At 41.2% G+C, this 23,036-nt stretch overlaps 1 protein-coding gene across 10 annotated transcripts in view; it reads left to right on the forward strand.

Annotated features, from left to right (window-relative positions):
* Nucleotides 1-23,036, forward strand: part of SRGAP2 (SLIT-ROBO Rho GTPase activating protein 2) — a 237,768-nt gene that overhangs the window by 127,027 nt on the left and 87,705 nt on the right. The window contains exon 1 of one of the 10 annotated variants that reach the window (XM_039227566.1): nucleotides 19,355-19,361. The exons of the other annotated variants lie outside the window; for them this stretch is intronic. The gene's annotated coding sequence lies outside the window, so the exon portion shown is untranslated. Of the gene's footprint in view, nucleotides 1-19,354; nucleotides 19,362-23,036 lie in introns of those variants that run through there. 10 annotated transcript variants of the gene reach the window in all.

Here is a 23,036-nt window from a genome sequence, read left to right on the forward strand (position 1 = left end):
TGTTTTTCCCCTTTAGAGGAGGACAGGATTTTCTACAGTTTTTAAAAAAAAATTTTTTTTAATGTTTTATTTATTTCTGAGAGAGAGAGAGAGAGACAGCGTGAGCAGGGGAGGGTCAGAGAGAGAGGGAGATACAGAATCTGAAACAGGCTCCCGGCTCTGAGCTGGCAGTCAGCACAGAGCCTGACGTGGGGCTCAAACCCACGAACTGTGAGATTATGACCTGAGCTGAAGTCGGACACTTAACTGACTGAGCCACCTAGGTGCTCCTACAGTTTTTGAGTCCAGCTACTTTGCTTATGTGAGGAGACTGGATACTATAAGGAGGCATGTTCTGTGGTCATGTTGTCATAAATAAGTAAAGGAGAAGTGATCCACAATGCCAGTAGAATCGAATGTCCCTGGTAGGTAGTGTAGATTAAATAAATGGAGAAAGAATAGACTTCCAAAGGTTGTGTTCTGCTCTTCTGAGAAAGATTTTAATTTGGAGACATCTTTGGGAGAAGGAGTAGCTGACTGATTTACCCCTCCCTCTCTTCCCCAGCCCACCCTGCACCTCTTTCAATGAAACACAGTATCTGCAATTGATTGGATTTCCTCCATATTATAACATGATCACAAACAGCGTGGCGTGGGGCTTTACAGACAGCTGTTCCTGTTACCCAGTTTGTCTTGATGGTAGCAAAAATCTGTTCTGATTAATTGAGCTTTATTCTCTCATATCTGATGAAGAGATCCTCTTTGGAGAAAAGAATACAATGGCAAGCTGAACTTATTTGCGTAGAGGATGGAAGGCTGCCAGCTACTTCAAAGGTATCTCTGCTGATAAGGGGCGTCAGGTTTGCTGCCAAAGGCAACACTGAGTGGAGCTTTGCAGCTAGTGCCGATGGTGGTGTTTTAGCTTTGGTTTCTGTGACAGTGACACTAGGTCAGCAGCACAGTATCCTCTCCCTTGGGGCTTCACTCTGGGTGGCCTAGCCTTTTTTGGACTTAGGAAGATTCAGCTCAGAGGGAGTGTGTGTGCATCAAAGATGCCTGCAGTCATTTGCTTAGGTTAGTTTATACGTTTGTCTTTTCGGTGTCTTAGTTCTCAGGCATTTGTATGCCTTTTCTGGAAAAGCAAGGTATTTGTTGTATGTAGAACATTCAAAGGTGTAATGATACCACCATCTTTGTAAGTCAACAGATGGTTAGAAGAATCTGAAGAAGAACAACTACAAAGTATGAAGTGGGATGCAGTGGACAGAAACAGAAGTGTCCAAATGCAACCTTGTATCTGAATATTATCCTAAACTGGAAAAGCACACAGTCAATAAGAATTTTAGTGAATACTGTAAACACAGCACTGTGCAGGTTAAAAAGAGCTTAAGATGAAATTGACGAGTTAGGTTTGCCCCCAGGGAGCTTAGGGCTTCTCAGTCCACTCTTCAGACCACTTAGATCTCCTAAAACTTTCTGTAGGATGATGATAAGACCAATAATAACAAGCTTTCATAAAATGCCTGCTATCACCGTTATACACAGTAGTGGGTCCTAAATGTATATTTTCTCTAATCCTTTCATGTATTTTTACAAGGGTTTTATTTTTCCTTGCCTTCTCATGGAAGTTTAAAATACTTAGAGAAATGCACGTATTTTAAAGTGTACAGCTCAGTGAATTTTTACAAACTGAAAGCAGCAATATAATTAGTACCCAGATAAAGAAAAGAATGTTTCCAGTGTCCCATGACCCCCCACTCTTGCCCCCTTCCCTTCATTTCCCCCCGAAAACTAGTCACTATCCTGACTTCTCTAACACAATGTAAGCATTTGCCTGCTTTAAAAAAATTTTTTTTGTATAAATGGAATCATAAAATATTCTTTCAATGATTTAAATATGTCATTCTTTTGTTTTCTGGCTTCCACTGTCAACTGTGGAAGTCAATGACAAGTCAACTGTGATGCTACTTGTTCCCTGTATGTTTTGGTTTTGGGGGGGTTGCTTATTTTAATTTGAAGTATAGTTGACATACAACATTATATTAGTTTCAAGTGTACAACATAGTGATTGACAATCATACATTATGAAATGCTCACTATAATAAGTGTGATTTACTATACAAAATTATTACATTAATAATTATTATAATATTATTGACTATGTTCCTGATACTGTACTTTTCATTCCCATGACTTATTTATTTTACTACTGGAAGTTTGTTTCTCTTAATCATGAGGGGCTGCCTTGAATATCTTTCCTTTATCTTTGGTTTTGACTGTGATGAGTCTAAGTGTGGTTGCCGTTGTATTTCTTTGGCTTGGATAAGTGCAAGACCTAAATATTCTGGATCTGTATGTAGTGTTTTTTCCTTAATTTGGGAAAATTTCTGGCAAATACTTTTTTTCCATCCCATTTTTACTTCTTGCCTTGACTCCTCTCATGTTTGTTAGCCTGTTAGATAAGTTCCACAGTTCATTGAAACAAGCCCCCCCCCGCCCACCGGATGCTTCAATTTAGATGATTTCTAAAGTTCACCAATCCTTTCTTTTGTGTGTACAATCTGCTAATAACACCATCCAATGAATTCTTTTTTTATTTTAGATAATGTATTTTTTAGCTTTATGATTTCCACTTGGTTCTTTTTTTCAGTGTCCAATATAATTTCTGAAATTTCCTTTCTCTTGTTGTGTTTAAAACACACATAGCAATATTTAAAAATTGTTACATGCTATTTTCAACACCTACATCATCTGTGGTTCTGTTTCTCTTTACTGGGTTTTCTCTTGACCATGAATCTCATTTCTTTATTTTTTCATTTTTACTAATCTTTGTGACATAGTGGACATCTTAGCTGATACATTATAGAGACCCTAGATGACCTTATCATCCCTCTGAAAAGTGTTAAGTTTTGTTCTAGTAGGCACTTAAATTACTGGTTGGTCACCTTGACCCTATGCGGAATTTGTTCTGTGCTTGGTTACAGTGGGTCTGGTTTGGTTTTGTCCTTAGTTCTGGAACATAGTCTGTATACTTAGGACATGACCTTCTGAGGTTTCCATGGAAAGCAGGCCTTGAACTCCAAACTCCACCTCCTCTACAGTGTGCAGCAGCTAGGGTGACCAATGGTCCCAGTTTGCCTGAGACTGACAGGGTTCCTGGGACATGAAACTTGGAGATTTATCTGTTCTACTGTAGATGGCATTTGGGCAGTTTCCCGTTTGAGACTGTTATGGATAGAGTGTTGCTATGAACAGTATATAGGAAGGTTATTTTTCTTCCCGTTGTATAGTTGAAACCATTAAAGCTCGCATTGGTAAAATACTCTTTGGTAAGACCACAGAGAGATGACGGTGGAATTTGAACTCCCTTGCTTGTTCTACTACCACACTACCACACACATTTACACACCACTACTGTCACACTACCACCCACATTTCAGGACTTATAGACAGTATCTTCCGAAGATAGTTGTTGCCAAATCACAATGTTGAACGTGGTCACAATCTGAGCTTTAAGAATAGTGAATTCAAAACCTACCCCTTACCCTCTCTTTCCTTACCCTCTCCCTCTCCCCTTCTACTACTCTTCCCTTCCCTGTCCTTCTCCTTCTTTCTTTCTCTTTTTTCCTCTCTCTCTTCCTCCCTAATCTCTATTCTTTTGAATAATCTTTTTAAAGTGTATAGTACATGTACATGGTAGAAAATAGAAGAAGCAGAGGTATGATAATGAAAACCCAGGTTGTCTTGTATGTAGTGTTTTATAGTCTGTTATTTTGTCAAGATCTTCACCTCCCCATTTCACCTCATCTAAATTTTCATCTCATCTAATCCCCAGGTCATGTAAACATTTCTAGGGTTATCTTAAAAATTTCCTTGAAACTGGTTTGTCCAAGCTAAGATCTAACGCACATAGGTTTTTATATCCCTTAAGTCTCCTTCAACCTAGTACTTTCCTTTTCCAGGACACTGATTTGCTGAGTAGACCAGGCCACTTGTCTTGCAGATTGTCCCACCTTCTAGATTTGTCCAGATGCCTCCTTGTGGTGTTGCTTAATTTCTTCCTATATCCTGTATTTCCTATAAATTGGAAGCTGATTCCAATGGCCAAATCTATTCAAGTTACACATTTTGACTAGAGTGCATAATAGATGATGTAGGTAATACTTCATGGTGTATAACATTAGGAAATATATAACATCTTGTTACCTGCTGATTGTGATGCCAACATTGACCCCTCAGATCAGGGCAGTAACAATTCGAACCCTCCGTTTTGCAGTTAGATTTTTCTTCTCACACGATAAAAGGGTCATTGTCTGGTGTTAAATGTGATTCTGTCATACAAATATTGGGTGTTCATTCAGCCATTCATCTGAGGGTTTTAACATCAATGATAATTCTAGCCGAATTACTTTTTACCATGTCCGTACCTCTTACACTTGGCTGCAAGATGCCTCCCTGAGAGAAAGGGAGGATTATTAATACAACTCATCAGGCACCATGCAAATAGACAGTAGTTTATACAAACTTACTACTCTCAGGAGAAATTCCAATAATGGTGTGGAAGCTGACTAGGTACCAATTTTTTTATTATAAGATTCACAGCAATAATACAAATAATAGCAATTATAACTAATACTGAATGAGTTCTAGCCATGCCCAGGGACTATGCTAAGGATTTTGCAGGTATTAACCCATTTAATCAGCACAACAACCCTTTAAGATGGTTTTATCATCTCTATTTCTACATAAGCACATGGGCAGAGAGGGTAAGCAGCTGACTCAAGGTTATAGAACCATTTGGGGGCAGAACTGGGATTCGTGGGTAGGCAGCCTGCTTCCTCTGAATCTTCTCTTCCACATCACTGTGCTCCGCTGGCTCACATGGAGCAGTCATTTTACTGGCCAGCTAAAGGGCCAGGGCTTGTGCAGGGAATTCAGGGCTCATGCATTCAGCAGTCATGCATTTAGATGCTTCTGCAGAGCCAGACTTTCCATTGTGCTATTCTGATTCTGCATCTTGCCCAGCTTGTCCAGAGAAAAAGAAAGAGTGAGGCATCTTTGATTCCAGTCTCCCTTCTTGAAGGACTGGCTTCTTTTGATTCTCCTCTTTATCTTTGTCAAGAGTTTTCCTTTGAATTTCTCCCTGCTTGTCTGAGCATGATTTTTTGTGTACATTGGGAGTGGGGGGGGGGGGGGGGGGGGATAAAATCTCCTTCTTTTGAAATAGCATCTTTTTAGTTTTTCCATTTTTATTTTCTTCTTTCCATATGATAGTGGACTTCTGATCTCTTCTCATGGATTTTCTACCCGATCCTAACTTTCTTTGCTTTTAAGCCCAGCTCTCAGGGTTGTTTTATTTTGTCTTGTTTTTTTTCCCCTTCTCACGCTTCTTTTACTTTGTGCTCCAGAAATCATTTGGGTCTATATCCAGCTTAATTGTCAGGACTAATTCCTGTCTTCAAGAGACGATAGGAACCTAGGAGCATCCCTCCTTATGGTTTCAAGAGTTGTCTGAATCATCTACTCTTGAGCTAAGAAGTTATTGCTGAGGCCAGGAAACGAGACTGAGAAGTAACAAAAATAACAATTTTTAATTTATGTTTCTTTTGATTTTGAAGCAGACCAAAAAGCCCTGTAGCTTATTTTTTTTTTCAATTGAAAAAATAATAAGTGTTTTTCAAGACATCAGGAAAACAAAAATATAAAAAGAAAATAAGGATTACTGGGAGTCAGTTATTCCCTTCCAATATTTTTTCTATGTGCATTTTTCTTTAGAAAATTAGAACTATAGTGTATATTAAATTTTCTGTAATTTTTTTCCTGGGACATTTTAAGTGAGTATTTTGAACACGTCTTTGCACCTTCTTAAAAATCCTTGCTTTTTTTTTTTTAAATTTTTTTAATGCTTTATTTATTTCTAGGAGAGAGAGAGAGAGAGACAGTGTGAGCAGGGGAGGGTCAGAGAGAGAGGGAGTCACAGACTCCAAAACAGGCTCCAGGCTCTGAGCTGGCAGTCAGCACAGAGCCCGACACGGGGCTCGAACCCACGAACCGCGAGATCATGACCTAAGCGAAAGTCGGACGCTTAACCAACTAAGCCACCCAGGCGCCCCAAAAATCCTTGCTTTTGATGACCATCCAGTATTCTATTTTTGGCTGTTCCATTGTTTATTCATACAGTCCTTAAGGTTCTTTGGTTGGGTGGTTTTGACTCTACTGGACCACATTCTAGTACATCCAAAAGCAATCTAGAATCTCATTGGCATCTTCCTGGAAATTAGTTGTTTTTAGAGTGACTAGTTTGTCTGTGCTCTCATTTGGAAATACCCTACTTCTGATGTGAGGGAAGGAAGAGGGTTTCCCCCCTTCTTTTTTCTTCCTCTTATATCTTCCTCATTGTTTCTGAGCTCAGCTGGGAATCTAGACCTCAGAGCTGTGCCTGGATCTGGGCCCTGGGTGGCTCAATGGAGTACTTTCACCGTGCTGGGTTTCAGTTTCTTCATCTTCACACTGCAGAAAACTGCTCATACCCTCACTCTGGCTTCCCAGTATGTCATAAGAATCAGTAGAACCTGGGAAGAAAGGGCTCTGCCATGGTCAAAATGACAAGATATAACAAATGTTGGCAATGATGTGGACAGGAGGGAACTCTCATGTACTGTTTGTGTGAATGTAAACTGGTGCAACCACACTAAAAAACATTATGGTAGTTGCTCGAAAAATTATACAGTGAGCTACTGTATAATCTAGCACTTCCATTCCTGGGTCTATATTTGAAGGAATTGAAATCAGTATCCAAAAAGGTTCTGCACTCCCATGTTCACTGCAGCATTATTCACAATGGCCAAGATATGGAGACAACCTAAATGCCCTTCAGTGGATGAACGCGTAAAGCCAATGTGATATATATGTGTGTGCAATGGAATATTATTCAGTCATGAAAAAAAGGAAATCCTGCCATTTGTGACAAAGTGGATGAATCTGAAGGGCATTATCCTAAGTGAAAGACAAACACTGCATGGCAATACTTATCTGTAAAAAATATTTTTATTTTTTTATTTATTTAAAAAAAATTTTTTTTTAAGTTTTATTTATTTCTAGGAGAGAGAGACAGCATGAGCAGGGGAGGGTCAGAGAGAGAGGGAGTCACAAACTGAAACAGGCTCCAGGCTCTGAGCTGGCAGTCAGCACAGAGCCCGACGCAGGGCTCGAACCCACGAACCGCGAGATCATGACCTAAGCAAAAGTTGGACACTTAACCGACTAAGCCACCCAGGCACCCCTGTAAAAAATATTTTTAAATCTAATTTCATAGAAACAGAATATAATGGTGGTTGCTAGGGGTTGAGGGAGGGGGAAATGGAGTGATATAGGTCAAAGGGCACAGAATTTTAAGTGCTGGGGATCTAATGTATGGTATACAGTTAATGATACAGTATAATGTACTTGAAAGTTGCTGAGAGTAGATCTTGAGTATTCTTACCACCTATGCACACACAGATGTGTTAATTATTTTAATCTTGGCAATCATTCCACATGTATATGTGTATCAGATCATCATGGTGTACATTTTAACCGTGTACAATTTTATTTGCCAATTATTCCTCAGTTAAAGTGAAGGAAAAGAAAAGAAAAGAAAGTGCTCTGTGGAGCTTGGTTATGCTCACGTAGGAGAGCATGCCCCTGTGCCTTCTGCCTGCCCGGGTGGTCTTTGTCTCTTAGCTAATCTTTTTCAGCAGTGTGTTCTCATATAGGGTAGAGAGGAAATAAAGAGGGCAAACTGGGAGACCCATTCCCTAGCTTTAATCATCTCCTTGCCAAAGCCAAGATAATCCAAGCCTTCTGCCCACATAAGCATCGCATCCTTTCCTGCCTTGCCTCTTCCCATGACCTTGTTTTCCTTTTGATGTTCATTTTGAGGGTGGAGAGTAGAAAAAAAGCTTTCTCTTTTCACAGCCCTCTGAGTCAGTGGCCTTTCTGGGCCTTTGAATTCTCAAGCAGGAAAACTACATAGCCCACCTGACTCTTCTTTCATGGCCCCTAAAAGAAAAGGGCACTGCTTTATTTAAATCCAGGAGCATGAGTACCACTACATGTTCATTCAGTTCAATAAGTACTATTTGATTGTGTACAATCACTCTGTATTCAACTTGCCACTATAAAAGTGCTACAAAGCAAGCTTAAAACATGCTTCAAATTCTTAGATTTTTTTTTTTATATTTCAGTTGGATGGACAGGCCAGAGACCCTAGAAGCAGGTTGCAACTTAAGATGTCCATTTAATGAGGGGTGCAGACAATGAGTTGTCTATAGGAGCTTGGAAAAGGAACAGATTCATGAGAGGTGATTGGGCAAGCTTCACAGAAGGGAAAGAGTTGGGCTGCTATTCTTTTAATTACATGGTGCCAGAATTCTTAATTATCTATCTATTTCTTATCCTACGGAATTATCTTTTGAATATTTCCGTATTATCTGGTGCCAACTTCCTCTCTTACCTCTTTGTGCCCATTAGAGATGTTCCCTATAAGACAGCAGCAGAAGCTTCCTTCTGCTGGAGAAGAAGGAAGAAGGGATGGGAAAAGCAGGTGGGATGAGCTTGGTGCCTGAGTGCTTTGAAGGCTTGCTCAAGGTCGTCCAGCTATAGGTCAAAGAGAACCATTGTTCATTTTAGGTAAGGCAATGAAATATTGAAAACCATGATCTATAGTGACACTGGTGGTGGTGGTCAGTGTGGTATAGGGTGGAAGAAACTGTCTGGAAAACTACTACAGTAATTCGGGGTGGGGGGGTGGAAATGGAAACCAATTCTTGGCTCATGACAGTGAGAACTCAAAGAATGGGACCTACTAAAAGACACAGCAAAGACATTCTAGATAGAAGAAAGTAACCTGGCATGAGGTGGGAGGAGGTAAATGCTAGAGAGGATTCACATTTCATTGAGTCATTCCACAGATACTTACAGTGCACTCCCTATGTTTCCGGCACCGTGGCCCAGTAATACAGCAGGTAACAGAACAGAACAAGTCTCTGACTGCCTGTGCTCTAGTAGGAGACACACACAACATACAAATGAGCCAGTCAATGTAAAATATGCCAGATGGTGATAAAATAAAACAAGGGAAGGAGGAGAGGGGTGCTGAGGGTATTGCTATTTTATACAGGGGGTGGTCAGGGAAGGCTTCACTGAGAAGTTGGCATTTGAACTGATTCTTAAAGGAAGTTAGGGATTTTACTCTCCGAGGAAGGTCTTTCAGGCAGAGGAAACAGCATGTCTAAGGCCATGAGATGAGAGTGTGCTTATCTGGTCAGAGAAGCAGCAAGGCCTTGTGCACAGGAGGGAAGAGGAAGAGGGGCAGATGTGGCTGGGGGTGGGGGCAGGCTGCATCCGGAAGGACCTTGGAGGCCAGGAGAGAGCCATGAGAGGATTTGGAACAAAGGAATGATACAATCCGATTTTTGTTTCAGTAGGATTATTCTGGCTTCTGTGTTCAGAGTGAAGGAGGAGCAAGGTGGGAGCTGAATAAGAAGAGTTGCTAAGAAGTTTTCTATAAACTCAGGCAGGAGGTGATGGAGGGTTGGAATGGGGTGGTGGATGTGGAGATCGTGAGAAGTGGTCAGACTCTGGGACGTATTTTCAAGATGGAGCCAGTTGTATTTCCTGCTGAATTGAATGTGCACACGATAAAAAGAGACTCTAAGATGACTGCAAGTGGGCACCTGGGTGGCTGAGTTGATAAGTGTCCACCTCTTGATTTCAGCTCAGGTCATGATCTCATGGTTCGTGGGATGGAGCTCTGAATGGGGCTCTGCTCTGACAGAGTGGAGCCTGCTTGGGATTCCCTCTTTGCCCCTTCCCCACTCTCCCCCCCCCCAAATAAATAATTTTTTAAAAAGGTGACTGTAAGCATTTTGATCTGAGCCATCAGAAGTTGGAGTTGCCATTTATTGGGGAAAGTATGTGGAAAAGCCACTGGTTCTTATCCTGCTCTGTGATTCATGAAGAATCTAAGAGCCAGCAAGTAGTAACTTGTATTAGGTCACCCAGATTAGCAGTTGGAGATAGGCCAAACCTACCTACCATGTGCTCATTCCAGAGCATGACCCCAGCCCTCCTTGGTTCAGCGCCACACACGGCACAGTGAAGATGTAGTGAAGAATAGGGCTGGAAGGGGGATCTGAAAATTGACCACATACAAAGCCAATAGTTGAAGCTGTGAAAGTGAGTAATCAGAGAAGAGGGCAGTTGAGGCCTAGAGAAAAGACTTAGGACCCAGCAAAGAGGACACAAGAGCAAATTAAAATGGGCAAAAGGAAAATCAGTAATGTGGCTCGTGGAACGTAAGTGAGCAGAAGCTGCCTCGCTGACGGACACTCTCAGGAGATCAGGAAGAGTGGGATCTGAGTAGATGTCACTGGAGTTGGGTTTGGGAAACTTGGGGGACTGTGGTGTCCTCTGTAGAACCCCCACTGAAGTTCTGAGCATTTTTCTTTTCCTTTCAGCTAATGGCGAGAAGGAATATAATAGCATAAGCCTGAGACAGGGAGTTTAAAAAAAAATCTCTTCCAAGTCTAGCATTACTGTCTTGTGAGCCTTATACAAGAACCTGACCTTCCCAGACCTCTGTGGGCCCATCTGTAAACGGAATGAGAAAGCATCCTTCGTTCTCACTTGGCCTTCTAGAAATGGTGTGAGAGTAACAGTGACAAAGGATATGAAGCTGCTTTGGAAGAGAAATGTTACATAAGTCAAGATAGCCTTTTCTAGTTGATTTTAGCAAGTTTTTAGTTAAAAAAGAAAACACCTCTTGATAGGATCATAGAAAAACTTTGCATTAGGGGTATATTAAATGCAGAACACATTGACCAATAAAATAGATATTCCTCTTTGAAACAACATAAAATATGTCAGTATCCTTTTGATTAAGTCTTGCTTAATCACTATGTCCATTAGACCCCTATCCATTCCTGCCTGGGCTTTTAAATTTAATTTAATTTAATTCTGTAGTCACTGTTACCCAGCCACAAAAGAATTAGCCTTGCCCCCAAGGCCATGCAGGTCTCTCGAGCACTGTAGGTTAGCATCGGTCCCTCTGATGAAACACAGGGCAAGGTTTGCCATGCTGATTCTGAGCAGCCTGCCTGTTTCAGAGCTGAAGGCTGCAACCCCAGTGGAGTAGAATTTTGCCCTCCCAGTCCCCTCCACATAACAGTATATGAAGAGTAGGAATGGAAATTAATTGTACCTGCTGGCATTATTGAAGTTATCAGTGCATATCCTCTCCTGGGCAAGGAAGATTAAAAAGAGTGTTGTAATCAGAGCAGATGATTTCTGACACTCCGGTCGGGTTTCCTCCCCAGGTTAAATGTAAGCACCTGATGTGAGCTTGTTGCCTCTGGGCTGATGCTAAGTAGCTTGAGGCTATGCAGAGTTCTGCCTCATTTTCCCATCAGCCCTGGAGGAAAGCCAGGCTCCTAGTCTCTGGAAGAGAGATCTCTTAGGTAAGAAATCTGGTCTTCTCACTACAGACTAGTGTATTCTAGCTGCACATTCCTGACTGCAAGATGCAGTAAGGTGTCTCCATTAGACCAGGCTGAGAGTCACACCTTGTTCAGATTCAATCGGAATGAAATAAGGCATTGTGGTGCTGCTCCCTGGTGATTCAGTTCATTTTAGCAAGTGCTGATTAAATGCTCTCTGCCCTCACACAAAACCTAGGGGTATAGGCTTTAGTCTCATGATGTGACAGGATCAGGGAAGCATTTTTTTTTATCAGCTTTTCCAGAAAAGAGAGAAAATATGCAAGTCAGCCAAGAGAGGGAGGGGGGAAAGGGCAGAGACTCAGTTGTTACCTTAAGAAGCAGCAGAGCAGAGATGCTTATTTACTAGAGGATCATGAACTTTTTTTAGTACAGCTTTGTAAGGGAACTGAAAAGCTTTTTAGTTTTTTGACTAGGAGCTTATTGGGTTTGTAGAATGATACAAGGACTCTGGGATTAGCCTACGCATTTAGGGTTGTCCTGACCCCAGGCCAGTTGCCTACTTCAGCCAGGCAGGAGGAGATGTAATCGAGCTCAAAGTTCTTTTTTCTCCCAAAACTATGAGGGATACTCCCCCCCCCCCCACCCCAGCCTTATAGTCTGGAGTCCTGCTTGCTAGGTTTCTGCAAAGCCCCTCACAGGTCATGAAATAATAGTGCTTTGACTACATTTCTGTCCATGGTGATGTGAGCTGATTAAACTGGCAAGCAGATAATGGAGGGAATGGGTTATATATCCCAGGCGGGAGGTCGTGGCAAAATGGATCTGCGTTCGAGAGGAATTTCAACACGTATCCTAATCATTCCTCAGATAGGTTGTAGGAGGTGCCGTGCCTCATGCCCTCCTTGAATAGATTTGAGTCCTTCTGGCCCACAAGACTCAGGCTTCAGAGATTCTGCTGGACATTCACAAATTAACTCAGAAAGTTATAGCAGCAAGCAAGAAGTCCTCTCTGGGAGACCCCAGCAAAGGAAAAGACCATGAGACTGGGGATCAGGTAACCCGGGTGGGGACCCAGGGCTCCAGATGGTTTCTTACTGCTTTAACTCTCCCCCACAATTTTGAGATTCTCTGGATATTGGCCGTGGTCTGGAGAAGCAAATCTGAATTAAAATCTGGTTCCTAGATAAGACAGAGTTTTCCAGTTTTGCAAACTTATGGCTGAATGGAAGAGACACTGGAGAAAAAGAGCAGGCATAATTGTGACAGAGCTCTCTTTTCAAGTTCTGCATTCTAGAAACAGTGCTGATGAATACATTCCTTTTTTTTTTCTTTTGCTTTGCTTTTTTTTCCTTTTGCTTCTGAATGTCTGTGTACTTGCCTAAGAAAACATTTCTCAACCTCTTCAGAATATTTTGAGTTAAATGAAAATTAGAGGAATATATCACAAGCTTAATGCACTCTACACGTTGGGTTTACACAAAAGGTTAACATGCTCTGGCTTGGAGACCCTGACCCCATCTCCTCAACCTGCTGGCTTCAGCCCTACGTATTTTGCTCTGAAGCCCTAATGCCACAAAGAATGCGGAACTGACGAGTCCGCTCCATCTACGAGCTAGGACATCTTGATTAAATTAGTGTGTGCGGGGGGGGGGGGGGGGGGGGGGGGGGGGGGGGGGGCTGAGGAGAGAAAGGCACAGTGACACAAAGGGCGTTTTGAGGAGCCCCGTAGTGCCTGTGGAGAATGAATGTTCTCGTTAAATATGGCCATGACCTGCAGTTCCACACATGCCAGAGACACAGCGCAATTGTCCCCAGGAGCTGGGGGCTGGGGATGATCAGGGGAGAGGCCAGCACACAGCCCCGCTCTTCATCTCCAAGAGGAGAGGGCAGCCCAGCCTGGAAAGGCAAGGATGCAGGAAGGCCCACTGCTGCTTTCTTTTTCCTACAGCTGTGGCAAGTGATTCTTTGATCCTGGTCCTTGTTTTGGGATTGGATCAAAAAGCGCCTTCCTTTCCCTTGGGTGTTGGAACCTTCCCTCTGCTTCTCCTTTCTCTCCTGGGCACTAAGGGAGCTCCTGAAAGCACCCATTGTCTTACTGCCTCTTTCCACTCCTTTCCTTCAGGCTCCCCAAGAAGACCCGTGCCTGTACTCTGTGGGGCAGTGCCCCCAAGATAGTGCTCACCCTTATCATTTACCACCATCCTCATCCCATTCATCCTGAAGTCCCAAGACCAAAAAGGATAGACCGACCGTTGAAGGCTTCAACCCAGGCCACCATGTCAGTGGGAAAGCAGCGATCGGTAACCCGTGGCTTGGTTCCATTTGCGCGGCAGCCAGGGCGCTTCATGAGACGTGCGTTTGCCATTTGCCCTTTGAACTGCCAGCCATACAAATACAGCCAAGTGGATTTAAAAGCCGATTAAATTTTGGATTCACTCCCTCTATCCAGAATATCCTGGCAGCTCATATTTATAGCTCTACATACATGATTCTCTCTTTAATAGATGGAGTCTCGACCTTTTCGGCAGTATATACCTGAAGATTTCAGCATGCTTTTGTGCTGTCCCTCTCTTTCTTGCTGTGAAACTTTATGGCCTTCCATTCTCTCGTTTTCACCCAATAAATAATTATTGGGTGTTTACAGCATGCAAGGCCTTGTGCAAGATGAGGAGAATACAAATATGACAAAATAACATTGAATAGGAGCTTTTGGGTTCAAAGTCTAACTCTTGCATTTAATAGCTGTTCCTTTGGAGAAACTGCTTGACCTCTTTAAGCCTGAGCTTCCATGAAATGGAGATAATAATAACAACTCGTTGAGTTATTACAAAGATTAAATAAGGTTATGCCTGTAAAGAATTAGTGCACAGTGAGCACTAGGTAAAGGTAAACTACAATGACTATTTTTATTAATTACTAGCTGCACGATACAGTCCAGATCCTTCAGAAGCTTATGCTATAGTTGAAAGACGGGAAGACGGTCACATCAGTAGCTCTAATCAAGGCAATGTGGATATGATAAGTGTACCATAAATAATAGATAGATGGTGTTCCACAGATAATAATTGCTACAGAATATGGTACAGGCGATAGAGGAAGAGCTCATATCCAGCTCAGTTTTTCAAGGAAGACCTGTGAACCAATGTCGACTAGCAAAAACCTTATTCCTGCATTCGTGATCCATGTCACTGATCAATCATGGAACTCTTCTTTGTTTCAGTTTTGAAAACTTGGAAAGTATGTAAAATATATATGTATCATAAATGAGTAACTATAAAGCAAACGCACAGGTAACCAGTCACAGACGCAGGTACAGAGAACCTTATCAGCGCCTCCGGGGTCCCTGCAACACTCCCTGCAGTCACAACTCTGTTTCCTCCCCTGTCCTAATTTTGTGATAATTGCTCCCTTGCTTTTCTTAAATTACATCTTCTAGACATTCAGCTCTAAACAGTGTAGTTTAATTTTGCAAGTCTCGCCGCTTCTATTTGCCACCGTTTGCGAGCTCCACCCACGCTGGTGCATCTAGCTCTACCTTGTTTCTTTTCATTGCTTTAGGGGCCCATTTATTAATTCACCACAATTTACTTATCAATGTGCATTTTGTTATCAGTGGGCTTTTGGGTTGTTTTGAGTTGGGAATAAAGCAAACGACTCTGCCGTGAACATTCTCCTATGTGTGCACTGGTGAACACGTGGCCAGATTTCCAGCGAATATACCTAGTAGCAGAATGGTGGGGTGAGGTGGGGTGAAAAAATAAACCTATCTCCTTTATTATGCCAAACTGTTTTCTGAAACGATGTTAGTCATTTGCATCTCCACCAGTAATGTATGAGAAGTTCATTTTTCTACTTCCTTGCCAACATTTAATATGGTCAGAGTTCTAATTTTAGCTGTAGTTTTATTTTTAACTGTTTTAACATAAGCTATTGTCATAGTAGCTTTAATGTGTGCTTTTCTGGTAACTAATGAGCGTGAGGGCCTTTTCTTATTTTTGCTGACCATGTAGATATATATTTTTTTGTGAAGTACCTATCCTGAATACTAGTCATCTTACTGATTATATGTGGTAAGCATATATTCTCCTATACTGTGACTTGTCTATTCTTTTTTTTTAATATTATCTGTTGGTTAGTAAAACTTCTTAATTTTACTGTGGTTGCACCCATTTTCTTGTATGGTTAGTGCCTTTTCTATCATGTTGAAGAAAGCCTTTCCTACCCTAAGGTCTTGAAGATATTCCATTGTATTATCTTCTAAAAGTCATAGTTTTGTCTTTCATATCATGGTATAAAGCCATCCCCATGAAACTGTTTTCTTTTTTTTTTTTATATAGTGTGTTGTAGGGCACAGTTTAATTGAAAAGAATAGATGGGGCACCTGGGTGGTTCAGTAGGTTAAGCATCTGACTCTTGATTTGGGATCAGGTTATGATCTCACTATTTGTGAGTTCAAACCCCTCATTGGGCTCCATGATGGCAGTGTGGAGCCTATTTGGGATTCTCTCTTTCTCTCTCTCTGCCTGTTCTCTACTTGTGCACTCTCTCTCTCAAAATAAATACATAAACTTAAAAAAACAGATACGCAATTTCTATATCATCAATTGAAATTTATATCCCTCCTCCCCTGCAAACACACACACTCATTTTTTAAAAATAATAATATATATTGAAGGTTTACCCTGTGCCAGGCATGGTCCTAAATGCTTTCTATGCAGAAAGTAGAGAGATGACACTTGAGCTGGGTTTTTAGTGAATGAAAATGATTTTGTAAGCAGAGATGGAAAAGGCGGCATTTGTGAGTGTAGGGAAAGCAGGGTGGAAAGATCTTCTGCATGGAAGGAAGTGGCTTCAGGACAAAAGAGAACACAGGAATGAGTGAGGACTCTGCAGAAGGTAGTGAGTATAACAGTTTGGCTAAATCAGACTATTTATGAGGAGAGTCGTTGAAACAAAGCTGAAAAGAGCCCTGGATGCCCAACCAAGCAGTTTGAACTTCACTCTGAGAGCATTTGGGAATAAACCAAGGAAGGTTTATTCATTGGAAAATGATGTAATAGAGCGGCTCTTCATAAGGACTGGGCCTCTAATCCAGGGGCCAGGGAATAAGGGCCTGTGATGCGGTAGTACTGCCAGGAGTGACGAAAAGGAGACAGATGGGGCTCCTGGGTGGCTTAGTCGGTTAAGCGTCCGACTTTCGCTTAGGTCATGATCTCGCGGTTCGTGGGTTCGAGCCCCACGTCGGGCTCTGTGCTGACTGCCAGCTCAGAGCCTGGAGCCTGTTTCAGTCTGTNGGTTTGTGAGTTCGAGCCCTGCGTCGGGCTCTGTGCTGACTGCCAGCTCAGAGCCTGGAGCCTGTTTCAGTCTGTGACTCCCTCTCGCTCTGACCCTCCCCTGCTCACGCTGTCTCTCTCTCTCTCTCTCCTAGAAATAAATTAAAAAAAAAAAAACATTAAAAAAATAAAAATAAATAAAAAAAAAAGAAAAGGAGACAGATGTCAGACGTATCATGAAGGAAAAGTCAGCAACTTATGGCCACTTATTGGAGAGAGAATTGGAAGTGAGGGATTACTTTTTTCTGTTTTTAAGCTGGTGTCACATAGGAAAGCATGGTGTGGTGTTAAGGAATTTGGGAAAGCTGATGAGACTGAAATTTTCACATATGTCCCAGGAACTGGATGGCCAAGCCTTCCTCAGACCCCCAAATGGCCCATTATGTGTGCTCATTTTTAGAACTTAGTGTGAAGTTCCTCCATTCTGTGGCCTCTGGGTTACCAGAGAATGCCTGAGATTTGAATCTGGATTCTCAATCACTACAGCTGATTTCACAGATCCCCTTTATGTGAGGTAGATTCAGCCCCCTCCTGCCCTGTGATGGACTGTGGTTTTTGAAAAGCCCCTAAGGAAGTAATGAGGAACCATATTTAAAACCTCAGCTTTGCTTCTCTTTTGTTTTACCAGAATATTTTGGTTACCATGTCCTGGGAAATGAATGACTTTAAAATATAAATATGATAAATATGATCATCCTTCTCTTTCACCAATTCATTCTTTCATATAAAACATATTTCAGTACTTATTAGGTATCCAACATTGCACTGGACCTGGGGAGGGCTACATTTAAAAATAAAATAATCTGTATCTTCAAAACTTAGACTTTGGGTTGAACTTGTAGAAATGGCAGCTTAGGTAATTCAGACCAACCTTCTTCTACTCCTTTGGAGCTGTTTATCCCTGAGAGGCATCTGCTATTCTAGAAAAAATCACTGAGAGCCAAGAAACCAAACAGAGCTTTTAATAGCCTTGCAGGGCTAACAGGACAAAAACTGGAATACAAGACCAAGGACGGGGGCCAGGGGATGGGGGAGGTGGTAAACTTCTCCAGGCTTTGGGACCCCACAAGGATGCAGCTTAGAAGTAAGGGTGAACCAGAAATAGAATTCAGGGGTCTCATAGGGACTGAAGCCTAGCTTCAAATTATCTTAATCTCTAATTGGATTAAGGTGATCTAGGATAGTCATGGCTAGAAGCAAATTTAAATCCTCTTTGGAGGAAGATACTATCATCTTAGACCCAATAGTTCTCACTTACCATTTTGTATATATACAGCACTTATAAGAAAAACAACATACCCACAGGAGATCTTTGTAATGGTTATTGGATAAACTTTAAATTAACTATGTTAAATATATTTATTAAACCAAATAACAAAACCCTGGAAATTATAAAAAAGAAACAACTTAAAACGGATCAAAGATGTAAATGTAAGAACTTACACTTTTAGGAGAAAACGGGTTTAAATTTTTCATCTTGGATTTGGTAGCATTTCTTAGATAAGATTCCAAACACAAGCAATAAAAGAAAAAATGCGTAAATTGAACTTCATCAAAATTATAAACTTCTGTACTTCAAAAGACACTATCAAAAAACTAAAAAGACAACCTATATAATAAGACTCAGAAAATATTTTCAAACCATTTTTCTGTTAAGGATCTAGTATTCAGAATATATGAAAAACTCTTACAACCCAACAACAGAAAGACCCACAACCCAATTTTGCAAAAGAAAAAAGCTTGCATAGTCATTTCTCCAAAGAAGGTATACAAATGGCCAACAAGCACATGAAAAGATGCTCAACATTGTTAGTCCTTAGGGAACTGCAGATCAAAACCACAATGAAATACTACTTCGTACTCACTGAGATGGCTGTAATTAAAGAAAAATGAGAAAAGAACAAGTGTTGGCAAGGATATAGAGATATTGGAACCCTCATACGTTGCTGGGGGGATTGTAAAATGGTGCAGATGCTATGAAAAACAATTTGGCAGTTCCTCAAAAATGTAAACAAGACTTATGCAAATATTTAAGCATGGAGTTACCCTGTGACCCAGTAATTCCATTTTCCTACATAGATACTCTAGAGAATTGAAAACAGTCCTACACAAAACCTTGTACATGAATGTTCATAGTGGCATTATTTATAATAACCCCCAAATGGAAACAATCCAGATATTTATCAAAAGATTAATGGACTTTAAAAAGCGTGGCATATCCATACAATGGAATATTTCTCAGCCACAAAAAGGAAATAAGTACTGATACAACATGAATAGACCTTGAAAACAATATGCTAGGTGAAAGAAGCCAGCTGCATGTTCTATGTTCCATGATAGGAAATACCCCAAATGGGCAAAACCCATAGAGACACAGAGTAGATTCGTGGTTACCAGCAGCTGGGGGTGGGGTGGGAGTGGTAGTGGTGGGAGTGGTGGTGGGAGTGAGTGAGTACTAAACAGGTATGAGATTTCTTTTTGGGGTGATGAAATGTTCTGGAATTAGATAGCGATGATTGCACAACCTTGTGAATATATTAAAAACCACTGAATTGTACACTTTAAAAAGGTGAATTGTGGTATGTGAATTTTACCTTTATTAAAAAAAGGAAGACTCAAACAACTTTTAGTACTGAAAAAAATACAGTAACTATAATAAAGAGCTCAATGTATAAATTATACAGATTAGACAAAGCTGAATAAAGAATTAATGAACTGAAAGATAGGTCAGAAAAAAATGTATCTACTGAAGTTTAGAGAGGTAAAAGGATGGAAAATGCAAAAAATAAAAATAAAAAATAAAAAAAGCATAGGAGGCTTGTAGGATATGGTGAGTAACATGCATACATGTGACGTTCCAGAAGGAAGGGAACAAAGAGAATGGGTAAAAACAATATTTGAAGAGATAGTGGCTGTGAACTGTCCCAAACCTAGAGAAAGACTTCAAGTTGCAGGTTGAAGAAGCATTATGAACCCCAGGTAGGAGAATTAAAAAGAAAATTACATGGGGGCACATTCTAGTAAAATTGCTGAAAACCGTGACAGAGACCATCTAAATCTTCACCACAGCTAGAGAGGAAAAAAAGGCACATTACCTTCAAAGGAGCAACAGCAAGGTTAACAGCTGACTGCTCAACAGAAATAGTGGAAGACAGGAGACAATGGAAAAGCTGAAAGAACTGCCTTCCAGAAATGAAAGTGAACTAAACATTTTTAGGCAAGTAAAAACTAGAAGAATTTATCACCAGCAGCCCCCCACTAAAGGGAATACTCAACGGTATTCTTTTTTTTGTGTTTATTTTTGAGAGAAAGAGAGACAGAGAATGAGCAGGAGAGGGACAGAGAGAGAGGGAGGCACAGAATCTGAAGGAGGCTCCGGGCTCTGAGCTGTCAGAGCCTGATGGAGGCCTCAAACCCATGAACCATGAGATCATGACCTGAGCTGAAGTCTGATGCTTTACCAGCTGAGCCACCCAGGTGCCCCTAAATGTTATTCTTTATGCAGAAAGAAAATGATCCCAGGCAGAAGCCTTGAGATGCAGGAAAAGAAAGATTGTACATCTAAATGAATATTGACTGTTAAAAAAATAATAATTTCATGTGAGGTGATAAGCATATATAAAATTAGTGTAAACAGCAGCAATAGAATCTATCTGTAAGTATGGGTGGGGAAATAGGTTTAATAATGTGCAAAAAGCAGTAAGAGTATTAATTTACATTAGACTTTGGCAAATTAAGGATATATATTGTAATTCAGGGTTACCACTATAGAAATAGCATCTCTACCAATCTAAGAGAAGAGGAGACTCAGTTAATAAGTAATAGCCCCAAAGAAGGTAAGAGCAATTCTGGTAAAGGCAGAACTATTGGAATATAGAAAAACAGCAATGGCGTCCAGGGGTTAAGGATGCAGGGGGTTTGACTGTGAAGGGGCAGCATGAGAGAGTGCCAGAACCGTCCAGTGTCTTAATCATGGTGGATTTCTCAGAACACATAGAATATACCAAAAGACTGACTTAAACTGAATTTTTAAAAATGGAAGAGAAAAAGAAGATTAAAAAATAAGAGGGAAGGAGGCTATAGAGATAAGTAGAACAAATGGCATATAGCCAGTTGTTGGATTTAAATGCATCAATAATTATAAGAGTAAATTGACTCATAAAATTAAAAAGTAGATCATCAAACAGATTTTAAACAAAATTGAATTATACGTTGCTTATAAGAGAATACACAGGTCTTAAATAGAAGGTTCTAGAAAGATTTAAAGCAGAATGATGGGAAAAGAGAGCCCTACTAAAATCAGATCAAGTGGATTTTAATTCAAAAAGTATTAGTAGAGATAAAGGTAGACATTATATAATAATTGAAGATTAAAATTACCAGGAAGCAGTATATACTTAATAACATAATCTTAAAATACATAAGTCAAAAACAGGGTAAAAAGAAGGAACAGACAAATCATCAACCCCAGTGGGAGATTTAGTACACCCGTCTTGATGAATGATTGAACAATTAGGCCAAAATAGAAGATTTTCAAATACAGAGATTTGAAAAAAAAAACAGCTAACAAACTTTGCCTGAATGACGGACATGGGCACTGTGCCTAACTGCAGACAGATACACATTCTTCCCAAGTGTACCTGGGACATTTTATAAAGTCTGAATCAAAGAGAAAAAATCGAAGCACTTGGGTGAAAATCCAGAGCTGGTGATTGGAAATTGCCAGTTTCAAACTCTGGACATTTTCCTTCTCACAGTTCAGTGGTTTTTTCATCGGGAATGAGGTACCAGCAAGAGGGCAGGTACCCTCCTCCAAGGGTATAGGTGTTTTGTTTTGTTTTTTTAACTGTCTATAGAACATGCCTGATGGCGGTGGCAGTGTGGACAGAGTGCTGACTGAGACAAGACGTTCCACGCCACCTCAGTAACTGAAGAAAGTTGTCCCAACCCAGATCTCCTCCACCCAGCACCAAGGAAATGCATTCTAACCCTCTGCCAATAGAGACCTCTACTTAGTCTCCTAGACTTGGCTTCATGCAACCCTTGGGCCCAGCTCGGGCACCTGCAGTGTCAAGAAAATGGTCTCTCCGTAATTGAACCCCCTGGATGGTCTTGTCCTCTCTCAACAGTGGGATTCTATGACAGCTCCAAAAGTACTAAACCCACACAGATCCTTCAACGAATTGACTTTGCTGCTGGGTTCCCCTTTCGTAAAGTATTTAATCAGCAATTTTCCCAGCGCCCCAGGCATTTCCTGTACGGGTGCTGCTGACTCGTTTACTTCCTACCAGGCTGCCCTCCTCTCCACGTTCATGCTGCCAACTTTCTAATGAGTTCTATTAACTCCTGTTCTTCCAACCTTTTCCCAGCCATCTGGGAGCCACACAAGCATTCTTCCCATCCCCCAGCTCCTGGAATTCCTTATTGTGGGAGCGCATATACTTGCAAGCACCTTAACATTCTGGCCTTCCCTCCCCCCACACCCTGCCACCCCTCTCTGCTTCTTGCCCGGTTCCAAGCCATTGATTGTTTTTTTCTCCCGAGTTCATTTTACAGTTGCTGAGAGATCTGTGCTCTCATGTTGCCTGTTTGCCTTTGTGTCTTTTGTCCCCTGTGTCCTGGCCTACCCAGGGCACCACAGTTACCTAGACACCATTTCTATGACTTTAGTGTCCTGCCTGGGAGATCTTCACTATGACCTCAAGAAATGCCTTGGCACTAGAGATCAGAGCCTGAAGACAATTATTACACGCCTGCTAAAATCATTATCCAGAAGAGTTAAAGATGGAAATTTGCCAAGAAAAGGATCACAGTGGTGCTTTAAGAAATGAAGCCTCAGACTTGGTTATCTCTTTCCTTTTAAGGGATGTTGCCTTCAGCTTATTTTCTTAGTATTAGAATGGGCCATTTAAAAGATGGAAACAGCCATAGAGGAACATTCAGGTTGTTACAGGACTGTGTTTTAGTGTGTGCCATCTGAGATCTTGGGAGAGCAGAGGGCCTCCAGCCTCTTCCTGGCCCGCAGCCCCATCCCCTGGCTCTGCCCCAGTCCAGCGGGAGTCAGTCTTATCTGAATTATGTGTTTCCATGGCAAGAGGTTCTGGTTACTTGTAACAGAGCAGAGCGAGCATCCAAGGAAGGTAGGAACTGAATCCACAGAGTTCACTGTCATGCCAAGGAATGGATTGTCTCCCAGGGCCACTAGCGTTACTGTGGTTATTAAGTCTGACTAGTCAGACATTGC

Source organism: Hyaena hyaena, unplaced genomic scaffold (genome assembly GCF_003009895.1).
Source record: "Hyaena hyaena isolate Hyena2069 unplaced genomic scaffold, ASM300989v1 scaffold_28, whole genome shotgun sequence".
NCBI lineage: Eukaryota > Metazoa > Chordata > Mammalia > Carnivora > Hyaenidae > Hyaena > Hyaena hyaena.